Genomic DNA, 17,571 nt, shown 5'->3' on the forward strand with positions numbered 1-17,571 from the left:
GGGAGGTAAATGATCTCTACAAGAACTACAAACTATTGCTTATAGAAATCAGAGATGACACAAACAAATGGAAGAACATTCCATGTACCTACTTAGGAATAATCCATATTGTGAAAATGAGTATAAGTCCCAAAGGACTGTATAGATTCAATGCCATTGACATTTTTCATGGAACTAGAAAATACTATTTTAAAATTCCTATGGAACAACAAGAAGAAAGAGCCCAAATAGCCAAAGCAAACGTAAGCAACAAGAAGTAAGCTGGAGGTTTCATGCTGCCTGACTTCAAATTATACTACCAAACGAGCATGACACTGGTACAAGAACAGACATACAGACCACTGGGGCAGGATAGAGAACACAGAAATAATGCTAGACACCTATAACTATCTGATCTTCAGTTAAAATGACAAAAGCAAGTGATGGGAAAGGATTCACTTTTCAATAAATGGTGGTGGGATAACTGGCCAGCCATATGCACAAAACTGAAACCGAAAATGCAGAAGGTCAGAACTGGACCCCTTTCTTACACTATATACAAAAGTTAACTCAAGATAGATTTAAGAATTAAATGTAAAACCCAAAACTGCAAAACCCTGGAAGGCAACCTAGGCAATTCCATTTAGGACACAGGCATAGGCAAAGATTTCATGACAAAGATGCCAAAAGCAATTGCAATAAAAGCAAAAACTGACAAATGAGATCTAATTGAACTGAAGAGTTTCTGCAAAGGAAAAGAAAATATCAGCAGAATAAACAGACATCCTACAGAATGGGAGAAAATTTTGCAAACTATGTATTCGGCAAAGGTCTAATATCTGGCATCGATAAGGATCTTAAACAAATTTACAAGAAAAAGAAACCAACAAGCTCATTAAAACTTGGGCAGACAACATAAATAGATACTTCAAAAGGAAAGACATACATACAGCCAATAGTCATATGAAAAAAATGCTCAATGTCACTGATCACTGATTAGAGAAATGAAAATTAAAACCATGTGAAATATCATCTAACAGCAGTCAGAATGGCTACTAATAAAAACTCAAAAAATAATGGATGCTGGCAAGGTTGTGGAGAAAAAGGAACATTTAAAAACTAGTTCAGCATTGTGGAAAACAGTCTTGCAATTCCTCAAAGACCTAAAGATCGAAATTGCTTTTGACCCAGCAATTCCATTACTGGGTATATACCCAAAGGAATATAAATCATTCGATTATAAAGACATAGGTACATGTATGTTCACTGCAGCACTGTTCACAGTAGCAATGAAATGAAATAAACCTAAATGTCAATCAATCATACACTGGATAAAGAAAATATGTTACCTATACACCATGGAATACTATGCAGTCATATAAAGAACAAGATCCGTCCTTTGCAGGGACATGGATAGAGCTAATGGCCAGTATCCTTAGCAAACTAACACAGAAACAGAAAACCAAATACCACATGTTCTCACTTACAATTGGGAGCTGAATGGTGAGAATACATGCACATAAAGGGGCAACAACACACACTGGGACATTTCAGAGGGTGGAGGTTGGAAGCAACTGAAGTGTCCATCAACAGATGAATGAGTAAAGAAATGTGGTGCATATACACAATGGAATAGTATTTAGTCATAAACATAGAACCTTTCATTTGCAACAACATGGATGGAACTGGTGGTAATTATGTTAATTGCAATAAACCAGATACAGAAAGATAAACATCATATATTCTCACTTATCTGTGGAAGCTAAAAATTAAAAAAAAAAATTAATCTTCTGAAACAGAGTATAAGGATACTTTTCAGCAGCTGTGAAAGGTAGGTGGGGAACAGGGGGAAGCAGGGATGATTGATGGGTCCAAAAAGTAATTGTAAATAATCAATAAGACCTATTATTTGCTAGCACACCATGATAACTATAGTAAAGAACAGTTTAACTATTTACACAAAAATAACCAGAAGAGTATAATTGGATTGCTTGAAACATAAAAGATAAATGCTTGAAATAACACATTCCCTTACCCTGATGTGATGATTTCACATTACATGTCTGTATCAATGTAACCCATAAATATATATACTTACTTTGTACCCACATAAGTTAAAATAAAAAGTCAAAAATAAATAAATATTATATAGAGAGGCGAAAGACCCTGAATATCCAACACAATATTTAAGGGGATGTGCAAAGTTGGTGAATTAATACTACCAGCCTTCAAGACACTAGAAAGTTACAGTGATCAAGACAGTGTGGGATTGGCAAAAGAATAAACAAATTGATTAGTACAATAAAATAGACAGCCCAGAAAAAATTCACATAAATAAGTTGATTCTTGACAAAGAAGCAAAAGCAACACAATTGCAATAGGATAGTATTTTTCAAAACTTGTGCTACAACAACTAGATGTCCACATATTAAAAACATGAATCCACATGCAGAACTTACACTGTTTACAAAATTAACTCAAAATGGAGCACAGGCTTAATGTATACACGACATGTTAAAACTTCTTGAATATAATATAGGGAAAAATCTCCATGACTCTGGGCTTTGTGATTTTTTTTAGATGTAACACCAAAGGCACAATTGATGAACAATTATTTCATAAGCTTAATTTTGTTAAAATTGAAAAGTTTTCCTCCCTGAAAGGCAATGTCAAAAGAATAAAAAGATAAGCCACCGACTGGTAGAAAATATTTTCAGAAGACTTATTCAATAAATAACCACAGTTTTCAGAATACCTTTATCTCCCCAAAATTCATATGTTAAAATCTTAAATCTCAAAGTGATGGTAGTAGGAATTGGGACCTTTTAGGAGGTGATTAGGTCATGAAGATGAAGCTCTCCTAAATCAGGGTAATTCCCTTACAAAAGAGACTCCAGAGAGCTCATTCATTCCTGCCACCACATGAGAACACATGCTTATACATGGTTAAAATAAGGACTAGGGACAACATTGAATGCTGACAAGAAGGTAGAGAAACTGGACCAATTATATAAGGCAGTTAGGAGTTTAAAATTTTTTTAGGAAAATAGCCTCACAGGTGTAAATCCTTTATGACTTAGGAAAAATTATTTTGAGTTTTAAATGTTATCTCAGTATTAATGGCTACTAGATAATTATTATGATTATGCCTCCACAGGCCTTCAAGATCAAACTTTTATCATTATTATTACTATTATTATTATTTTGAGATGGAGTTTTGCTCTTGTTGCCCAGGCTGGAAAGCAATGGCATGATCTCAGCTCACTGCAACCATCACCTCCCAGGTTCAAGAGATTCTCCTGCCTCAGCCTCCTGTGTAGCTGGGATTACAGGCATGCACCACCACACCCAGCTAATTTTGTATTTTTAGTAGAGATGGGGTTTCTCCATGTTGGTCAGGCTGGTCTCAAGCTCCTGATCTCAGGTGATCTTCCCGACTCTACCTCCCAAAGTGCTGAGATTACAAAAGGCATGAGCCACCGTACCTGGCTAAACTTTCTTTTACTTTTTCTCTGAATTAGTTGCATAAGATACAAATGCAATTAGCAAATACCCTGGCTTGACTACCTGGTTATTTTGACAGTGCTCTTCAGTTTTTAAGCTTTTAGTTTACTTCCTTGACAACGTGGCATCATAACACATTTTCACCTCATCTGCTTTGCCTTTGGAAGGACATGTTGATCTGAATATTTGTCTACTTCGTTTCATCAAATCCTAATAGTCCTTAGTTTCAGATATCACTACACGACAGAGGAACCTGTGATATTTATTAAGTGTATACATTCTATGAATATGTGTGACATGTTAGCACTCCTTAAATAAATAAGCTATATCTAAATTAATATAAACATCTATTCAGAATTCAGTGACTCTCCTTCACTGAATTCTGAATAGATGTTTTCAAGCAATGTACCATTCAACACAGGTGAGTTATATTAGCTAACTCCCAAATTACATCATATACAAACATACATTTATATGTGACACATACTCAAGAGATCTTTTAGAAATAAGTAAAACAGAATATTAGAAATGATGGGAATAATTATCATTTCTTCAGAATAGAAAATATATTGTTATTCATATTTTCACAGACTGGTTTGCAAATTCTTTATGATGTAGCCATAAAGATAAATATTGTGGAAGAAGGCCAAGTTTATTGAACTTCAACTGTTATTTACCCATGTATCAGATATTTGCCCATAATTGTATCCTATAGCAAACATTTCTTTACTGTTTGTTAATTTTACTTACTTTCATTTTCAGATTAGAACTCTATTTGTTGGCTGGAGAAAATTACTTCAAAGACAATGTTGTTTATAAACTTTCAGTCCTATATATAAGTAATTATACAAAAAAACATTTCAATAATGTTATAACTATGTTCTATTTATTCAGACTCTTTAAAGCATAATTGTTTTCATTATACTTAGCCTTAATAATTGAAGTATTACTTTATTTCAAAAGAATCATAATAAACTATTCATGTAAAATACCACTTAAGTTTTGTTATCTTAGTCAAAATAACATAAATAATTATTATATTATGTGTTTATGTAATTACAATTCATTTTGTGGTAGCCCCTGAAACCTCTTTCTTCCTAAGAATACAGACAGTCAAGAATTTTTGGCCTTTGTGCCTCTGAAAGTAACAAAACTATTATAAGCCATCTTGAAACATTTTCTTTGTCTAACTCGAAAACCTTAGTTTAGGTAATAAAAATGTTCTCATTAGCCGTGAGGAGAAATTATGTAAACATATAATGAACAGGATAACAGCACTGGGTCAGTGTTATATTAATAATATGTAATATGGTGTGTAAAAGTAATGTAAATTATGTAGTATGTAATAATTTTATACATTACAAAATGGTGTTAAGCAGAGTGTACTAACATTTCATCCCAAGGATTAATTTGAGGAGCTTGTCACAATTGCCCTGTCATCTGCTTACCCACTGTTCCTGACAGGTCTCTGACACCAACTCATAATTGCTTAGGAAAAATTAGCATTTGGCCTTTCCCAGCCAAACTCACCTAGACTTATAAATTAAAGTTACTGCTCCAGAGTCAATGTTTTTTTCAAGGTTAGATAAGCAAAATCTGATAAAATTAAATTATAAGTAGAGTGCATAAGTGCATACCTGCATTAGAACCAGAACTCATAAAGCAGATATATATCAAGCATACCTCCAGAGCTATAAAAAATATGCAGAGTTTTATTTATAACATATCCATTATTTAAATAATTGCTTATGGTTATCTTTTTAATTTTCCATTTACAAATTACAAATCCAATTACCACTTTAAAACTTCACTTCCCATTGGGAACATTTTATTCTTTTCTTTAATGACATAGTCCTATAGTGCTAATTTTCACTTGAAATCTAAGTTGTGAATTTTTTTTATAAAAACGGATTTGTACTTACTCTGGCAGCACATATACTAACTTTAAAATGATACAGAGAAGATTAGCATGGCCTCTGTGCAAGGCTGACTCACAAATTCATGAAGTGCTCAATAGTTTCATGAAAACGAACACACTGCCCAAAGAAAGTTATAGGTTCAATGCTATTCCTCTTCATTATTATCATATTTTTTTATCTTTATCCAACTTTCTGTGAACTTAACTTTTTTAAACTTGATGCTTTAAATTATGATCTATTGGTCATTCTTCAACTACCTGTAAATTATCCTCTAGTTTCCACTTCATACAATTTATGATTTTTATATAAATACTTAATAATTGTAAGGTTCTAAATATTTTCAAACTTTTATCATGCTTTCTTTATTCTTTTTTAATTATATAATTTCTTTTCTGTAGTTTTATACAATAGATATTTAATATGTTTTTTTATATCATTTTTGCTCAGAGAAGTTTTGAAGTACACTTTTTATTTCACTTCGATTGGAGCTTGCTGCTTGGCCTGACACATGGATAAATTTCATAAATGTCACATCTGCTTGGAAAAAACTGACTGTTTTGCATTTTTGAGCAGGATATTCTACACACACTAAGCTGCAACATAAATGAAAAGTTTGCCTTTTCTTTGGTGGCTATGAACCTCGTCTTTCTAACTCTGACAGTGGGGAGGGCAGTTGATTGATGGCCTCTGCCACTGTCTTCATCCACCACTGCATATTGTCCCAAAGTCGAAATTCCCCTAGGAGGCTTCTAGGTAATGCCTGACCTATTTTTTTATTACGTTGACTTCCTCTACTGGACAGTTTGGCTCGACAACTGCATTGGTTTCCTAGAGCTGCTGTAACAATTATCAAAGCGTCAGTGACTTAAAACAATTGAAATTCTTTCTAATTGATGCTAGAAGTCTGAAATAAGTAATATTGGACTGTTATTAAGAAGTCATTAGAGCCATTCTTTCTCCAGAGGCTCTAATGAAGAATGCATCCCTTGCTTATTCCAGCTTTTGGTGACTGCAGTGTTTCCCGACACCTGTGGCTGCATCACGCCCATCTCAGTTTCATTGGTCATTTTCTTTCTTTTCTTGTATGTGTCTTCTCCTTTTTCTGTCAGTGTGAAATCTCCCTCTGCCTCTCTCTCAGGAGGACACTTCTAATTTCATTATCCAAGATAATACCTTTATCCTAAAATCCCTAGTTTAATCTTATATTTTACCAAACAAAATTATATTCTTAGGTTTTGGTAGCTAGGGCCTGATATTCTTGGGGGACTTTTTCAGCTGACCATGCACACGTATGTTCATTGCTGAACTGTTTACAATAGCAAAGACCTGGAGCTCACCCAAATGTCCATCCACGATAGACTGGATAAAGAAAATGTGGCACATATACACCATGGAATACTACGCAGCCATAAAAAAACGATGAGTTCCTGTCTTCATGTGGACATGGATGAATCTGATGGTTTCATCATTCTCAGCAAACTGACACAAGAACAGAAACCCAAACACCCATGTTATCACTCACAGGCAGGTGTTGAATGATTAGAACACATGGACACAGGAAGGGGATCATAACACATTGCTGTCAGTTGCTGGGGGAGGGGCTATAGGAGGGATGGTTGGGGGTGGTTATGCCAGGGAGGGATAATGTGGGGAGATATACCAGATATAAGTGATGGGGGGATGAATGCAGCAAACCACCTTGCCAAGTATGTACCTATGCAACAATCCTACATAATCTGCACATGTGCCCCAGAACCTAAAGTACAATTAAAAAAAAAAAAAGGAATGAAGGAGTGAAGGAATTAAAGGTTGAAAAATTTTAGTTTGTTTTTTCCTCACTTGAAATTTGTTATTTTTTTATATATAAGAATACCCAACACTTAGAACAGAATACCTATAAACTAAAATATACATAGGCATGAATTATTTTTTTCAAATGAATTTGGGATATGGAAAATCATATATGGATTAGTTCTAAGATAAAACATTTGAGATATAAGTAACTTTATTAAATTTATTTTGTTACTTTCAAAATAATGGAAAAGGAAATCTCTTAGGAGTTGCTCTTGGAGATATTCTACGATTTTTGACAATCTGTAGAACACATCAGAATGAACTAATTATATCTGGGATTAAAGAGTCCCACATTCATTATAAAAAGTCAATCCTTATTAAAATATCAAGACTAATTAGTTGGTTAAAATTGGCATTTAATAACAAAATGCCATCAGGCCCTACTATAGTCAATTGTGATTCTAGAGTTGCAACATGTCTGTATAACTTTCTTATAAATCATTTTAATCATTAGATAATTTTTAAATAAACTTCTAGGTGCAAGGTTGGTTATATCATCATTTATTTGAACATACTCCTGAACAGTCTTTGTGTTTCCAAAATGTATATGTTGCATTACAAACATTTTGTTACATTATGAACATTTTTATTTATTGTGTACTCTGTCTCTCCAAAAGGGAAATTGAATGTATTTCTAAGATTAATAATAACCCAAGTAACAGCTTGGAAATATATTTATTATAATATTATAATATTAACTCAGTGTCCTGAACAAGACAGAAAAGTGGTGCTTGTATTCTTCCAAATGTATACCTAAAATTAAGCATAAATTCCAGCCACATTAGAAAAAAATGAAAAACTAAGCCAGAAAATCCTAAGAAGTTACAATTAACCATATATCACAACTGAATGAGAAACTGAGAACCCTTTGAGAAGCCTATATCTTAAACCTAATTTTCATTTTTATTTATATTTTTTATTTTATGTGCTTTGTTCTAATTCATATAATCATTTGAACTAAAAAGGCTACATAACAAATGAGCTATTCAACTAGGAGTCATCATGATATTCACATCAAAAAACTGGTATTATTGAATAAATAGCTGATGGATATATTCATTGATTAACAATATTAAGCTTCCCAAAAAATCTCCTGTTTCTCAGTTAAAGCTTTTATTTGGTAAATATGTATACAAAGATATGACCGTTTATAAAATGTATGATGTAATAACAGTGTACAATGTATTTTAAAAATTGTAATCAACAAATGTTGTATGTATTTGTTGTGTGCATGCTGTTTTGAAATATGTACATTGTGAAATAGCAAAATTGAACTAATTGAGATGCATTTTTCTCATATACTTACTTTGATGAGAACACTTAAAATCTATTTTCTTAGCAATTTTCAAAAATACATTTTTATTAACTATAGTCACATATTGTACAAATGTCTTCTGAGTTTATTTCTCCTATTGTATTGAAATTTTATGTATTTTGTCCCACATCTCATCAGTCTCCTTCCTCTCCCACAGCTCCTAGTAACCACCATTCTACTCCCTCTTACATAATTTCAACTTTTTTACACTATACATATAAGTGACACCATGTGGTATTTGCCTTTCTGTGCCTGTCTAATTTCACTCAATATAATGTCTTCCAGGTTCACCCACATTGTCATAAATGACAGACTTTTTTTTTTCTTTAAGGCTGAATAGTATTAAGTTGTGTGTTTATAATACATTTCCTTTATCTATTCATTTGTTGATAGATACTTAGTTTGATTCCATATTTTGGCTACTATGAGTAACACTGTAATGAACATGGAAATCTAGTTAACTCCTTGACATACTGATGTCAATTTCTTTAAATATATACTCAGCTGTGAGATTTATGGTAGTTTGATTTTTAGTATTTTGAGGAACTACCATACCATTTTCCATAATGGCTGCATTAATTTGCTTTCCCACTAACACCATGCAAGTTTTCTCTCTTCTTTGCATCCTTGTTATTAGCTATCTTTTGTCTTTTTGATAAAAATCATTCTAACAAGTAACAGGTCTAACTCATTTTGGTTTTCATTTGCATTTCTCTGATAATTAGTGATATGGAGTATCTTTACATATACGTGTTGGTCATTTACCTGTCTCATTTTGGGAAACATCTGTTGAGGCCCTTTGCTCATTTTAAAAATCCCATTATTTGTGTTCTTATTATTGGGTTAGTTGAGCTCCTCATATATTTTAGATATTAATGCCTTATAAGATGTATACTAAGCAATTTTTTTTCCATTCAGCAAGTGTGTCTTTACTCTGTTAAGTTTTGCTTTTGTTATGCAGAGCTTCTCAATTGGATGTAATTTTATTTTTCCACTTTTGCTTTTGGTGCCTGTGCTTTTGAGGTCTTATCCAAAATATGCTTGCACATCCCAATTTTATCAAGTGTTTCCCTTAGGTTTTCTTCTAGTGTTTTCATAGTTTCAGGCTTTAACTGTTTAATTCATTTTTATTTGATTTTCATATACGGTAAGAAATAGCAGTCTAGTTTAATTTTTATCCATGTGGATATTCAATTTTTCCAACACCATTTGTTGAAGAAACAGTTCTTTTGCCAATTTGTGTTTTTGGCACCTTTGTCAAAAGTTAGTCAGCTGTGAATGCCTGGATGTATTTCTGTGTTCTCTACTCTGTCCCATTGGTCTATGTTTCTGTTATGATTCATATTCAGCCATAAAAAAGAATGAGATAATTTCCATATATGTGTGTGTGTGTGTGTGTGTGTGTATACACACACACCAGGATTCTTTACTCTTTCTTTCTTTACTTTCTCCCTTGAAGATTTCATCTGTCTCTTGGATTAAAATATCATTTATGTGTTGACTTCCTCAAATTTATATCTCCAAGCTATGGCTTATCTCCTCACCTCTGGATTTTTTTTAAATGATAGCAAAGGCCCAGCATAGGTTCATAGAGGTACAACTAAAATATCAAAATTAACATATCTACAACTGAAACTTATGTTACACCATCCTAACCTCAAGCTCCATCTGCAGTTTTTCCCTGCATAACTAAGGATAACTCCACCCTTCCAGTTGCTCAGTTGTAAAACTTGAAATCATTATTCTCTCTTTCTCTTGACATGTGTATCTGAATACTCCTTATGGTTTACAATTAAATCATTTCTACTTCAACACCTCAGTTTAAGTCATAAGAATTTACTGTAGTAACCTTTTAACTGGTGTCCTGATTCCACTCTATTCTTTATAGTACATTGAGAATTATTATTCTAAAATGCAAATCATTCAATTTTTTAGTTCTGAATTCCCCAGTAGTTTTCTTTTCTTTTTTTTTTTTTTTCTTTACTTGTGGATTTATCAATCCTGAGGTTTCCATTAAATTAGGCCCAAATTGAAAAAGTATTTATGAGATGAGAAGCTGGCTTTAAAAATCAACACTTTTTTTCTTTACTTGTGTTTTAAGTTCAAGGGTACAAGTGCAGGTTTGTTACATAGGTAAACTTGTGTCATGGGGTTTGTTGTACAGATTATTTCATCACCCAGGTATTAAGCCTAGTACCCATAAGTTATTTTTCCTGATCCTATTTTTCGTTTTACCCTCTACCCTCTCAAAGTCCTCAGTATGTGCTGTCCACCTCTATGAGTCCACATGTTCTTATCATTTAGATCCCACTTACAAGTGAGAACATCTAGTATTTGATTTTCTGTCCCTGAGTTAGTTTGTTAAGGATAGTGACTTCTAGCATCATCTGTGTCCCTACAAAGGACATAATCTCACTCTTTTTCATAGCTGCATACTATTCCATGGTGCATATGTACCACATTTGCTTTATCCATTCTATCATTGATGGGCGTTTAGGTTGATTTCATGTCTTTTTCTGTTGTGAATAGTGCTGCTAGAAAAGCCCAGTGGTTTTCTGAGCAAAGGACAAGTATATATGGCTGATTCTACCTACCTCTGATCTCTCTCTGACCTCATTATTACTCTCTCTCTATCCTATAGCAATACTAGGCTCCCTGCTGATTATGAAAAACGCAAGGCATATCCTGTCTTATAATCTTTGTTGTTTCTCTTGCCTCTGCCTCAAATTTCTTCCCCCTTATATCTATTTCTCCAGCTTCTTCACCTCCTTGACCTTTTTACTCAAATACCACTGCCTCAATTATGCCTATACCTTCCAACAATGAGGAAAATTGCATTTTACCTTCTCCCCCTGGCTCACTTGATACTATTTATGCTCATCTATTGTTTTCTCTACATTATTTATAAATTTCTACTACATTACATTAACATGATTTTAAATTTATAATGTACTACACTATTTATATTTTCATTATCTTCTTTCCAACTAGAATTTTTGATACAGAAATCATTTTAAGTTTCTTTTACTGATAAACTCTAAGTGCATAGAAGAGTCCCTGCACATGCACAAATATTTATTGAATAAATTAATAGTTGAATGTATTAGTATGCAAATGTATTCATCTGCAACATTATAAAGCATATACAATCATGTAAATAAACAAGAACAAGATGATAAATAAATGCCTGCAGTAATTTCATATTTTAATTTCTTTCTACAGAATAATTAGCCATATTGAATACATGTGGATTACTTTTGGTGAGGAAACATTTGTAACAGAAAAAAAGAAAATAAAATTTATATTTTTGAATTTTAAATAATTTAATATCTGCATGTCAAATTAAGTTGAGTTTGTTGCTCTTGAAATTTAGTCATTTATTGGTATATGAATCATAAGATTATTGTATCATTAAGAAATAGTAGTTTGTGAATATTTGATATAAAAAACTGAGCTATTAAATGTTATATTTTGGGGTATTAGCTATTTTACATAGTAGAAGAAAGTACACAGTTAATTGTATTTTAATTTCATTATGAGTGTGCATTACTTTCTTTAATTTTATTATTAAAGTCTGAAAAGCCTTTTGTTATTGAAAAATAAAATTCTTTGTAAACAATCTAGATTTTGAGCTAGATGGTATAGATTTTAGGTCTAATTTCACCCCTCAGTGTACCAGAAAGCAGAGCAAGATGAAATATTTACGTTAATTACTTGAAATTCTTCACATGTAAAATTTGAGAGTTCAGTTATGTAATATCTTAGTTTCCTTCCAGCTTGAGAATCAATGATCTTTTTATTTTACTTTATTTAGACATAAAAAATTATAAACTTTAATAATTTTTAGGTGAGTTGAAAACTGCAAGCTTTACTCTATAGGTCTATGTATGTCTATATAATGATTGCCCATATGTTTCTCCTTAAACTTTTAGATACATATCAGTGTGTTGAGAACAAAAGGCTTCATAATTGACGTTGCAACAGATTTGTGACAAATTTTCAGAAGATTCTTCTCTTTTATGAATTATTATATCCAATTATTGACAAAAATTTTTGTATCAAATGATGTTTTGATAAAAAAGAAATAAAAATATTAATTTAACTGATAATTGCAAAATTTTATAATTTTCTTTCTTAAATTTTAGCAGTAGTCTCCAGATATTATTTTAACAAAAATCATGTTTTCTGGCTTCATATTCTTTTCCATAATGATTGTATTAACTTACATTTTCACCAACAATGTAAAAACATTTCATTATCTCTACATCCTCGTCAAGATTTCTCATTGTAACTTCAATTTTAATTTCTCTTATGATTAGTGATGTTAAGCTTTTCTTTTCATATGTTTTTTGGCCATTTATATGTCTCCTTTTGAAAAATGTCTATGAATGCTGTTTGGATGAATAGACACTTTAACATTTTTGAGGTGTTTGGGTTCCCTGTATATTATGGACATAAGTCCTGTACCAGATGCATAGTTTACAAATATATTTCCTCCCATTCTGCAGGTAATCTGTTCATTTTGTTGGTTATTTCCTTTGCCCATGCAGAACTTTTTTAGTTCAATTAAGTTCCATTTGTCTGTTGTGTTGTTGTTGCTGTTGCCTATTCTTTTGAGTTCTTATTTCCCTAGACCAATGTCCAGAAGTGTTTTCCTGAGGTTTTTCTTTTAGTATTTTTATAGCTCCAGGTCTTATATTTAAGTCTTTAACCCATCTTAAGTTGACTTTTCTATATATGGTGAGATAAAGGTGTCCAGTTTCATTCTTCTGCATATGACAATCCAATTTTTCCAGCACCATTGATTGAAAAGTGTGTTCTTTTCCCAGTGTAAGTTTTACTCAACTTGGCAAATATCATTTGGCTATGGTTTAATGACTATTTTGGAGTTTTCTATCATGTTCATTTGGTATATACGTCTGTCTAATTTCATGCCAGTATTGTGCTGTTTTGGTAAATATAGCCTTGTAGAATAATTTGAGGTCAGGTGGTCATGTGATACTTCCAGTTTCATTCTTTTTGCTTAGGATTGTTTTGGCCATTTGAGCTCTTTTTTGGTTCCACATGAATTTCAGGATTGTTTTTCCTAATTCTGTGAAAAAGGACATTAGTTTTTGATGGGGAGTGCATTGAATCTGTGGATTGCTTTGGGGAGTATGGTCGTTTTAACAGTATTAATAATTCTGATCCATGAGCCATAGGATGTTTTTCTATTGTTTCGGTCATCTATAATTTCTTTCATCAGTGTTTTGTAGGTAGAGATCTTTCATATTATTAGTTAAATATATTCCTAGGTATTTATTCATTTGCAGCTATTGTAAATGGGATTTCTTTTTAATTTTGCTCTCAGCTTGGTCATTACTGATGTGTAGAAATGTTACTGATTTTGTACATTGATTTTGTATCATGAATCTCTTCTGAAGTCATTTATCAAATCAAAGAGTTTTTGTGGAGTCTTTTAGATATGAAATAATATGATTAACTCTTCTTAAAAATACTCACTTACTTTGATTTGTCTGCATAAGTACATAAAGAAGGGACCTAGTGCGTACATAGAGACTGAATATACATGGATGTATTTCTTTCAACTTTGTCAGGAAACACATAAACTCCAAGTTAAGAAAAGTATTATGTGGAGTATCTATGAGCTATAAATAGTCCAATTGTATAATATTATTACATAGATAAATTATTACAGACTACTGATATTGTTTAGTAAATACGTTCTGAATTTAAACAAATTACTCTCTTAGGCATAATAATGGAAAAGAGCAGGAATTGCATTCTCCATACCTAATGCTTACCTGATCCTTTAGGTGTTTTCTTTTTTTTTTTTTTTATCTCAATCTCTTTTATGAAAAATAGTGCCTAAGATCTCTCCTTTATAAGTAATTATTAACTATTGCTTTTAAAGTGACATTGAGGTAAGAACAGGAAAAAGAGAATTTTAATTGGGAATTTTGCTGTTTTAATTTTCATAAGCCTGTATATTTTTAGATGTTTCTAGTGTTACTTCTTTGAAGATCTACCCACAGGTCTCTGCCTCCAGTAACAGTGTCAAAAGAATTGATAAAATATATCCACTAACATTTAGAAAATGTTACCTATGAGAAATTAAACTACACAATTTAGTCGTTATCTAATTAAATCCTCATTACACGGTAAGGTAGCCGTCTTTTATCCCAATTTCACAATGAAGAGTCAATGTTTTGGTTTAAATTAATTACCTAAACCTAAGAAGGCATTGAAATTTTGTTACCATATACATAGGTTTTGATAAGCATCATACACAAGTATATGTATGTATTTATAATAATTGTAGGACTGCTGTACTGTAGGTTTTACATATGAATCATTAAATGTTCTTAGGAATTTGATTCTAATAGATGTTTAGCAAATGCCAATTTATCTTTAATTTGTTTTTCTTGAATAGTTTATCTCACTTGCAGTATCCTGTCCACGAGAATCACGTCAGTATTTTAGAGAAATTAATTATATTAAGTATTTTTAGTGCAAACAAAGGACATACAACATATTTAATATTGACTTTATATTACCTTTAAATTAGAAGTAAAAACTTGTTCTTCAAACAGAATGTCTTGTTTCTTATATGAAATTTTATATTTGTGTAATTTACTCAAATGTTAACATGAAAATGGTGATGTTAAACAACACTTTTGATAGCTCTATAAGTGTAGTGGGAATCATGATTTTTGAAAAAGAAAATTAGTTATGGTGGTAAGATTATTGCATAATTTCCCACAGGATCTCTATATCAGAGTTCATTTTATTACCACTTAGAACAAGTTGTCTGTTATTCATTTTAAATTTAAAGTAATGCCAAATAAAACAACATCCTAAGGCAGCTCACAGTATGAGCAAAGACATCTGTTAATGGTACCATGAATAGTTATGAACTGTGTTACTGAAAAGCCTTTGCTAGAAAAATATTGTCTCCTTATTTATTTTACAGCAATGAAAGCCTCATTTTTCATGGTTTTGTAGTTGCATTCAAATATACCAATCATTTCAATGCAATCACTTCTGTATAGCAAATTTTATTGCAGAATATAAGATGGAATTGCTAATGTTCTCTTGAAGGATAGACAATTTCTCCATCAGCAGTGTTGTCTTACCATTTTCTTGCTATTTTAATATTTAAGTAATGTTTATACATTTTAAATAAAATTTAGAAAGTCTGATTTTATATGCAAATTTAATATGACTATCAAATAAATAGAGCTAAAAAATTATAAATGTTGTCTTATTGAGCTCTGGGACTGTCATTTATTTTTTCATATTTTTAGTAGCTGAAATAACTTTATACAAGAAAACTGAAACTTTATGAAAATATTTTTATAATTAGCATTAATTTTAAAAATATGTAAATAAGAAATGAATAAAAATGGAAATTTTCCCTTATATAACAAAATAATAAAAATATGTTACATTACGTGCAACTTTATCTTTTTCAAATAGGTTATTTACCACTTCCAATTATATATTAGAGGTAGAGATGATAAGTTGACATGTATGAATTTATATTTATCCCAAATCAGAGAATGTAAAATAGATTTAACCCAAATATGTAACTCATGACTTTCTAGTCAAATATTAGTGTGTACTTAATTATTGTATTTTGAGGTTCAGTAAAGTTTTGTAGAAAAAATTATTGTTACTTTATAAAATTGTAGCAATAAAAATATTATTTGACAACACATTTAGGTATGTGTGTAAATGAGTTTATTTCATTTAAAAATGTTCCTAGATATAAACAGTTAAGATTTCATTAAAATTAAAAAAAAAAAAGGAGCAACATTGTAAGAGTGTTTAACGATAAGATAATGATAGAAATTACGAGAAATGATAAAATTTGTCATGTAAGAAATAACATGTCATGTTAGGAAAAAGAGGATGTAGCTTAAATGTGCAAGTCAGACATTGACATCATCATCATCATCATATTGATGTTGTTGTTGCAAATCTAATATGATAATTTATACTTCAGTGATATAATATGCCAAAAATATATTTCAGGGCTTTGGATACATTTATGTATCTGATTAAAGAATAACTCTGTCAGGAGAATACCATTGTTGTCTGTTGTTTACACAAGAAGAAAAATAACATAAAATCATGTAACTGATATGTGATGACACCAGGATTTGAACCCAACTTGACAGTTACCCTAGGCTATCATTTTAATTGTTAAATATGAAGAATTAGGTATAATTGTTTTTAAAAGTTGGTTCTTTGACAAACAGACCACAAGTCGAAAGGAAAGGCTATACATGTGAAGCTGGAAAACTGATTTCTAACTAACCAACTGATATCATGAAACATCTTCAGATGGTCACCTCAAGCCACATACTGCGCCTGGCAGATGCTGTTGTTTCTTATCTACAAGAAAGTGGAGTGATGAGTGAGTCTGCCATGCCATGCTGTCCCTACTCAGTGTCTAATGAAACACTTATAACCACATATTGGGGGCAAGTGACATGTTTTGTATTTCAGTGGCAAGATTTAATTATATGGACAAATGAATAATATGTCAGCTTTCACAAACATGGGTTCTTTATGGTGAGGGGATTCTTTTTGAAAGGAAATTTATTTTCAACTATGAAGAAAGCAGCCAAAACCAACAGTGCCTGTATTTTTGCCTAATTGAGCACAAGCAGTGATTTGATTGTATAAAAGGCACCCTATAATTGGATATTAAACCAGTGTTCTAACATCACCTGGGATCTGTACCTTTGGTTCAAGGTGCCTAAGAGTAACAAGCCAGTATTTACTTCTTTAATACAACCAGCAAAATCCAGCCAAAACACTGTAGGAAAGAAAAGGACACAACCCACCATTCCCCTACTGCACTCTTAACCCAACAGATGAAAATGGAACTATGATAGTCTTCAAATGGCCCTTGGAATAGTAATCAAACTCGTTTCCTGGACTCAAAACATGCATAGATTATCACCACTGAGAATCTCTATATTGAAATCA

At 31.8% G+C, this 17,571-nt stretch overlaps 1 non-coding gene across 1 annotated transcript; it reads left to right on the plus strand.

The window, feature by feature from the left end:
* Window positions 1-5,397: 5,397 nt before the first annotated feature.
* On the plus strand, window positions 5,398-5,504 carry LOC119468566. The gene has a single exon (XR_005197259.1). It is a non-coding gene; the product is annotated as a U6 spliceosomal RNA (small nuclear RNA).
* Window positions 5,505-17,571: the final 12,067 nt, after the last annotated feature.

Source organism: Cebus imitator, unplaced genomic scaffold (genome assembly GCF_001604975.1).
Source record: "Cebus imitator isolate Cc_AM_T3 unplaced genomic scaffold, Cebus_imitator-1.0 Scaffold17, whole genome shotgun sequence".
Classification (NCBI taxonomy): Eukaryota; Metazoa; Chordata; class Mammalia; order Primates; family Cebidae; genus Cebus; species Cebus imitator.